Below are 7,518 nucleotides of genomic sequence, written 5' to 3' on the forward strand. Positions count from 1 at the left end.
AATGAGAAAAACCAAGTGTTATATTCCATCTAATGTTTTAACTTGAATCAAAGTCCCAGTAGGACAATCAGTTAAAATAAATAATAGATTGATTGGTTCCAAAGATAAAAATTCTTCTAGATGGTCATATAGTGGAGGCGAGTACTCCAGAAGAGACCCAAGACATAACTAATAATTAAAACTTTAGAAGAGATTCAGATACCTGAAACTGAATTTTAAAATAATGAAAATAAGAGATCTCGATAAGTTATGTCAATTTGAGAAAATGTGGAACCGAATAATAAAAGTGGTCGACAATGATTTTGCATTCAATATTATTATTGAAATAATGAAATAAAAGGAGGATCTTGAACAAATCTATTGAGAAATATAGATATGGAGATAAATTCAAAGACTACTACCCTAGCATGATATTGTCTGCCGTCCTTGGCATGAGTTTTTAGGTTTTTTTTGTCTTTAGTCTTTGATTTGCTTTCTTGTTTTTGTAACCGGTGTCTTCAGACTACTCCTATTTAGATGATTGAGAGTGTGGGATAGCATTTCTAGCTTTCAAACCTGTAGTCATGGAAACTGAATTAGCACAATTATCGCCCAATTAGGAAGAAGAAGAAATCTTACAGATCCAGGTTGATCTGAGTACGTAAAGAGAAGTGGGGGATTTTCAACTTGTGGGATGCTTCCTAACAGCAAGTATAATTCATTATCCAACTATGAAAAGCACTATGTCAAACTTGTGGCATCCTGTCTGTGGGGTTAAAATTCGAGATTTGGGGGAAAACATGTATCTTTTTCAGTTTTTTCATAGTATGGATACGGAGAGAGTTTTGAAAGGTTCACCATGGGCTTTCAATAATCATTTATTAATACTCTGCAAACTGGAAAGGGGTGAGGATCCACTAAAAGTACCATTAACTTTTATCCTTTTTTGGATACAAATTCATGACGTTCCAGTAGGTTTATTTTCTGAAAATCTAACAATACAATTGGATAATTTTATTGGAAATTTCTTGGAGTATGATGGTTCAAATCTGAAGAAGGAAAATTGTAATTACATGAGGGTAAGGGTGCAGATTGACGTTAGGAAGCCTTTGAAAAGAAAGAATCAGGTTATGTACTGTAGGATAAGCTCGTATGTTAAATTTAAGTATGAACGTCTATCATTTTTCTATTTCTACTGTGGACGTCTAGGGCATAATGACTCTTTTTGTGAGACAAAAATGATGGTTAGAAGGGATATGGCTGAAATAGGTTGGGATTTATCATTGCGAGCACCATCTCGAATAGCCCTATCAATGAATAGTATTTGGCTATCAGAAGAGAGGGAAGGAAAGTGGGAAGGAAGCTAGATGGAGAATAGGTTTTTGGGGCTTAGTTCAAGGAATGAGGATATGAAAGGAAGAAGGGGAAAACCATTGATCCAATATTGAATTTTAACTTAGAATGGGTGACATCTGTAGAACAACAGAAGGATAAATTATGGTCCAATCAGATGCAAATGGCCATGGAGCATGACTTGGAAGATGAAACCTTAATAGGGGAGGAGGGGAAAAAGTGAAACAGTGGGAAATGGAAGGTCTTAATCTTTTATCATCGGCGGCTGCCAAGAGGCAAGCCGACCGGGTGCAATAAAAATCATAAGTTGGAACATCTGTGGTTTGAGGAGACAACGGATGGTTAAAAGACTTCGGCATTTGCTGGAGATAAATAATCCCTAAATAGTCTTCTTTATAGAGACAAAACTTAGTAGAAAATAGATGGAAAAAGCTCGAAGATGATGTGGTTATGCAAATGGTATTGAAGTAGACTCAGAAGGTACAAGAAGAGGCTTATGTTTAGCATGGAGGACTGATGTTGATATAATGATTAGTAGTTTTTCTAAAAGACACATTGATGTGACAGTTGAAGATAAGGAAAAAAGAGTAAACTGGAGATTCACAAGATTCTATGGATCCCCATACGCACAGGATAGGAATGATTCATAGGCTGTTTTGAAAAGCTTAACTACTGATGTGGAAATTCCTTGGTTGGTTTGTGGAGACTTCAATGAAATTATGTATGGATTTGAAAAAACAAGATGGCTACCTAGAGATGAAAGAATTATGGAAATTTTTTGAAGAACCTTAAAGAAATGTCAACTGAACGATGTGGGCTTTGAAGATAGTTGGTTACTTGGGAGAGAGGAAATTTACCGGAGGCGAATATACAAGAACGACTAGACAGAGGCGTCGCTAACACAAATTGGATTGCTTTGTTTCCGGAGGTGAAAGTTCAACATCTAATACATTTGTTTTCAAATCATTATCATTTTCTTATATACTAGGAGGTATGAAGAACAATTGAAGAACAATAACTTTAAATTTGAAGCTTGATAGTCATTGGAGGAGTCTTTCATTAATGAAGTCAAGAGTTTGTGGGAGAAACCTTTAGGGAAGCTATTATAGAAGCTGGAAAATTTGAAAAAAAAGATTGAAGAAGTGGGCTGGGCAAATTCAAATAAATAGAAAAAATACTAAACGGATCATTATGGAAAAACTTATGGAGTTGGCTGACGCTGAAAGAGATTATAAGAATTTAGCTGAGTTGATTGATACAAAAAATTATTTTTAATTTTGAGATCGAAAAAGATGAATGTTACCGGGAATAGAAGGCCAGAATAAATTGGCTAAAGTTTGGGGATAAAAATACAGCATTTTTCATAGTCAAGCATCACAAAGGCGGAGGAAGAATCTCATTCACAAGCTGGAAAATGAAGAAGAAAGAGAGATGGTGGTATTGTAGGAAATAGAAGGTGTTGCACGGTTTTATTTTAAGAATCTGTTTTCGGCGGGAGGAAAGGGGAACTATGAACACATACTATCAGGGATCGAGCGGTGTGTCAATGCGGAAGACAACCAAAAACTTACAGCAACATACACTAAAGATGAAATCACAGAAGCAGTCTTTGACATGGGACAAACAAAGGCACTAATGGATTTCTAGTATTATTTTATCAAAAATGCTGGCAGATTGTTGGAGAAGAAGTCACCTCATTTTGCTTATGAATTCTAAACGGAGATATGAAGGTAAACCCAATAAACTCTACTAATATAGTACTTATCCCAAAAGTTAATAGCCCTTCTAATATGACGCAGTTTAGGCTGATTAGTCTATGCAATGTACTTTATAAAATTATAGCAAAGGCAATAGCAAATGGATTTCAAATATTTATTGGTAAATGAATTGATGAGGTGCAAAATGCCTTTGTGCCTAGATGGTTAATATCAGATAATGTGCTACTAGCATATGAAGTACTGCATAAGTTAAAACAGAATAGATTGGGGAAAAATGGTATATGGCTATTAAAATTGAAATGAGCAAAGCATACGATAGGGTTGAACGGAGTTTTATAGAGGAGATAATGGCAAGAATGGGATTTGATCAAAGCTGGGTAAATGCCATTTTGAAATGTGTTACCACTGTTTCTTATTCAGTAATCATTAATGGGCACAGCAGGGATAAATTTTTACTAGCTAGAGGACTTAGACAAGGTGATCTACTAAGCCTGTTCTTATTCCTTTTATGTGGTGAGGGCTTATCGAGTCTATTGAGGCTAGCAATGAAAGGAAGCCTTTTAAAAGGAGTTAGGGTTAATAGAAATGGTCCATAGGTATCTCATCTTTTATTTGCTGACAATTGCATATTGTTCGGGGAGGGAATAAGCAGGGGTGCTAATCTCTTTAAGGACATCTTACGTGTTGGATCGCCGACACCCCTACGGAGCAGCGAAAAAATTAAAAATTCGGTGACCCTAACCATGGATCCATGTGTAAAGAACGAATCGAGGTGATAAAGTTTACGAAATTACCGAATGTTTATTCTGAGTAGACAGTGACGCCTTAACAACGAGTAATCTGATCTGCTGTCGAACCTAGCCACAATCTATTTGACCCCGGCCTCTACGTAATCCACCCAGTTGGTTATGAACGGAAGGAATCCCCAAAACAGTTTTGAAAAGAATTTTCTTTGACGGCTGCTAGACCCAAAGCAAAGAAAAATGGGATTCTTATATACTTTTTTTAAGGGTTTCTATAAATTAAATAAATATAATAATATTTTAAACCAAAAATTATAATTACATTAATTATAATATAATTTTGGTAAACCATATATCTATTTGAATTTATATACTAACCAAATTCATGTTCTCATTATGCATACAACAACCTTGTACATAATGTGTTCGATATTTGATTACCCAATTAAATTAATTCATGATTAATTTAATTCAAGCGACAACCAAAAACAACACCAACTATGTTTTATTCCGTTCATTTCAACTATAGGGTGTGACCCTGTAGGTTCCTGTAACGTTAGCAGTAATACTAGAACGATTCCAATGTTACAAACAATGAGTGGTATCTAACAATGCATCATTGCTACCTAAGTCACAAGAAATCATGATTCGACATAACCTTTTTATGATTAACCTTTTATGCAATAATCCTTAAGTCCTCTATATCTGGATTGGACACAAGTCATGGAATAGTCACACTTGCATAGTCCATTCCATGTTTCTTGATATCTTAAGTAGACTACGATATACAAATAAGTATGACATCTCATATCAACTTATTTGAGCATGGCCATGCATTTCTAGTCTCACTCAATCAAGTGTCCTACGATATTACTCCCATTATGTAGGAGGGGTTTATCCTATCTTGATCAACTATATCCCTCTATATAGATCGTGGTATATCCAACACCAGCCTTTATAGAACAACCAGTTACGGTGTACGTTTGACTGTATCAAAATATACAACTCACGATGTTGGGATTATGATGATCTCAAGTCTGAGGTCATATACATATTAATCACTATGAGTAATGTTGTGACAATTACATAATAATCCAAGAAACATACTCATAACGGGTCAGTCCAATATGTTGTTCTCTAACACACATATTCATGTATTGATTTTGACATTCCATATCAATGACAACTCTTTATCATCAATCAACTACATGTTAGTCTTAATGCATTATTGTCGTCCTTTCCAACATTAATACTTGACTAAGGACCTTTTAAGAATAATCATATTATTCTCAGGACATTATTATAAAACGGTTTATTTATAAACACAGAAAAGAAACTGAAATAATAATGGTAACGCCTTATATTAATAAACATGATAAATCAAATATGTTATTACAACCATCTCATGATTGATCTTTGGGCATACTCTAACACTATGTGAATACAAATCTTGCTCGGGTCAGTGTGTTAACTTTGACAAATCAATAGTATTTTTCAGCAAGAACAAGTTGGAGGAGGATAGGAGACAGGTTGTCAATCTATTAGGGGTACACAGTTTGAATGAACCAGAGAGATACTTAGGGTTGCCCAATATGGTAGGTCGGAGGAAAAAGGAATCTTTCCAAAATCTGAAGGACTGGTTCAAAAAATGTATTGAAAATTGGAGTAACAGGTATTTATCGCAGGGAGGAAAAGAAGTATTTATAAAGGCCATTTTCAGGCTATACCAACTTATACAATGGCTTGCTTTTTATTACCTAGAGTTCTATGTGATGAAATGGAAAGAATTGTAGCAAGATTCTAGTGGCAGAAGGGATAGGGTAAAAGGGAATTCATTGGTGCACTTGGAAAAACCTTTGTTCTTAAAAAGAAAATGGTGGCTTAGGTTTTCGAAATCTTGGTCAATTTAATATTGCGTTATTAGCTAAACAAGGTTGGTGTCTCATAAATTATTCAAATTCTTTATTAGCCAGTGTTTTAAAGGCAAAATATTTTTCGAATTTTAGCTTCCTAAATGCAGAGTTGGGAAATTTACCTTCACTTGCCTGAAAGAGTATCTGGGCAGCAAATAGACTTCTTCAAAAAAGGATGTGTTGGAGAGTGGGCAGAGGAGACAATATTTCTATCTGGGAAGACAGTACAGGGGATTGATAAAATTGATGGACAAAACAAAACAAATAGTGGGGAATTACAGTTAGTTTCGAATCTTATTGATAATACAAACAGGAAATGGAGGTCGAATTTGATAAATAGTACCTTTCAAGAGGAAACTGCTCAAAAAATTCTATAGATCCGTCTTGCAGTGACTGAGCACGAGGATACTCAAATTTGGAAAAGAGAATTGTTTGGCAAGTTTTCAGTATGCAGTGCCTGTAAACTATTACAAGATGCTAATCCGAATCCTATTAATTACTTATTACAGACCGAGATAAAAGAATTTTACAAGAAATTATGGAGCCTACAGCTACCCTCAAAAATTGCAATTACTATTTGGCGGATTTCCTGGGATTATATCCCTAATCTTGCTAATCTCAGGTACAGGAAAGTCACTTCAAATGATAGATGCCCTCGTTGCTGCTCCTAGACAGAAGAAAGCCTTCATGTCTTCCGAGAATGCCCTATAACAATAGAAGTTGGCAATCGTTAAACTTATCATGGGTTATGAACAATATGAATCAAAACATTTGGGAGTGCCTAACCTGGGTTTTTAAGAGAAGCAACAACGACCAATGTTGACTCTTCTATTATGCTTTATGGCTGATATGGTTCTCCAGAAACCAACTCATACATGAGGGAAAAATACAACAGGAAGGGTTTTAGCACAAAACAATCAGAGGCATACGGTAGAATATAAAGGAATAAAAGTTTTGAAGAATAATGGAAAAATGAACAGAAGTTATAGAATACAAGAGGACATACCGAGAACAACGATCCATTTTGATGCAACATTCGATAGTAGAACCTTCAAATCAGTGATAGGTCTGGTGGGATAGGACCTAAGGGGAAATTTACTGGTGTTAAAGACGGTTATTCATAGAAATGTTCCCTCGCCTTTCGCAACAGAAGCATATGCATGTTTAGACGGTACAAAGTTAGGGATTTCACTAAGAACTCAATTAGTTAAACTCATGGGGGACTCTAAAACAATAATAAAAATGTCAGACGACTTCAACAAACAAATCAGTGATTGGAGGTATTATCAAAGACATTCAGAATAAGAAATCATGTTTTCAAGAACTTATTTTTCAGCATATTCCTAGATCAGAGAACTTGTAAGCACATAGACTAGCAAAAAAAATGCTCTTAATAGAGAAGAAACCACTTATCTTATGGGAGAAGAATTGAATCGTACGTCATGCCTTTGCCTTGGAAGGAAACTGGTCAAGGAGTCTTGATTAAAGAAGCGGATGAAAGGAAAGCACTCAAAGCAGATAGCAAAATAAAGTTTTTACCTCTTGGGAACAACTATTGACAGAACAGATAGGTCTTTGCAAATGACTTGTCGACAGATTTTATGGTATCGATCTGTTTTTGAATTGACTTGGGTAGGTATAATTGATTTCTTTTATTTTCATTTAATGTTTTTTGCTTTCCATTAAATCAGAAAGCAACTAGCTAGTTAGGAGGTTTTCACTTCTATGTAGTGAGGTCGGATTCTGCTGTTTCAATTTTTTATGTAATTAGTTTTGGGCCCATTGATTTAGGCCTTTAGATTGTTTTATTCT

General features: G+C 35.2%; 1 long non-coding RNA gene across 1 annotated transcript; it reads right to left on the reverse strand.

Moving 5' to 3' along the window:
- Positions 1-300: 300 nt before the first annotated feature.
- Positions 301-7,253, reverse strand: LOC105796814 (uncharacterized). The gene is made up of 5 exons (XR_008194659.1): positions 6,493-7,253; positions 6,050-6,411; positions 5,829-5,919; positions 3,845-4,009; positions 301-555 (listed from the first exon to the last, which is right to left on the reverse strand). It is a non-coding gene; the product is annotated as an uncharacterized LOC105796814 (long non-coding RNA).
- Between the last annotated feature and the right edge of the window lie 265 nt (positions 7,254-7,518).

Source organism: Gossypium raimondii, chromosome 3, assembly GCF_025698545.1.
Source record: "Gossypium raimondii isolate GPD5lz chromosome 3, ASM2569854v1, whole genome shotgun sequence".
Lineage (NCBI taxonomy): Eukaryota > Viridiplantae > Streptophyta > Magnoliopsida > Malvales > Malvaceae > Gossypium > Gossypium raimondii.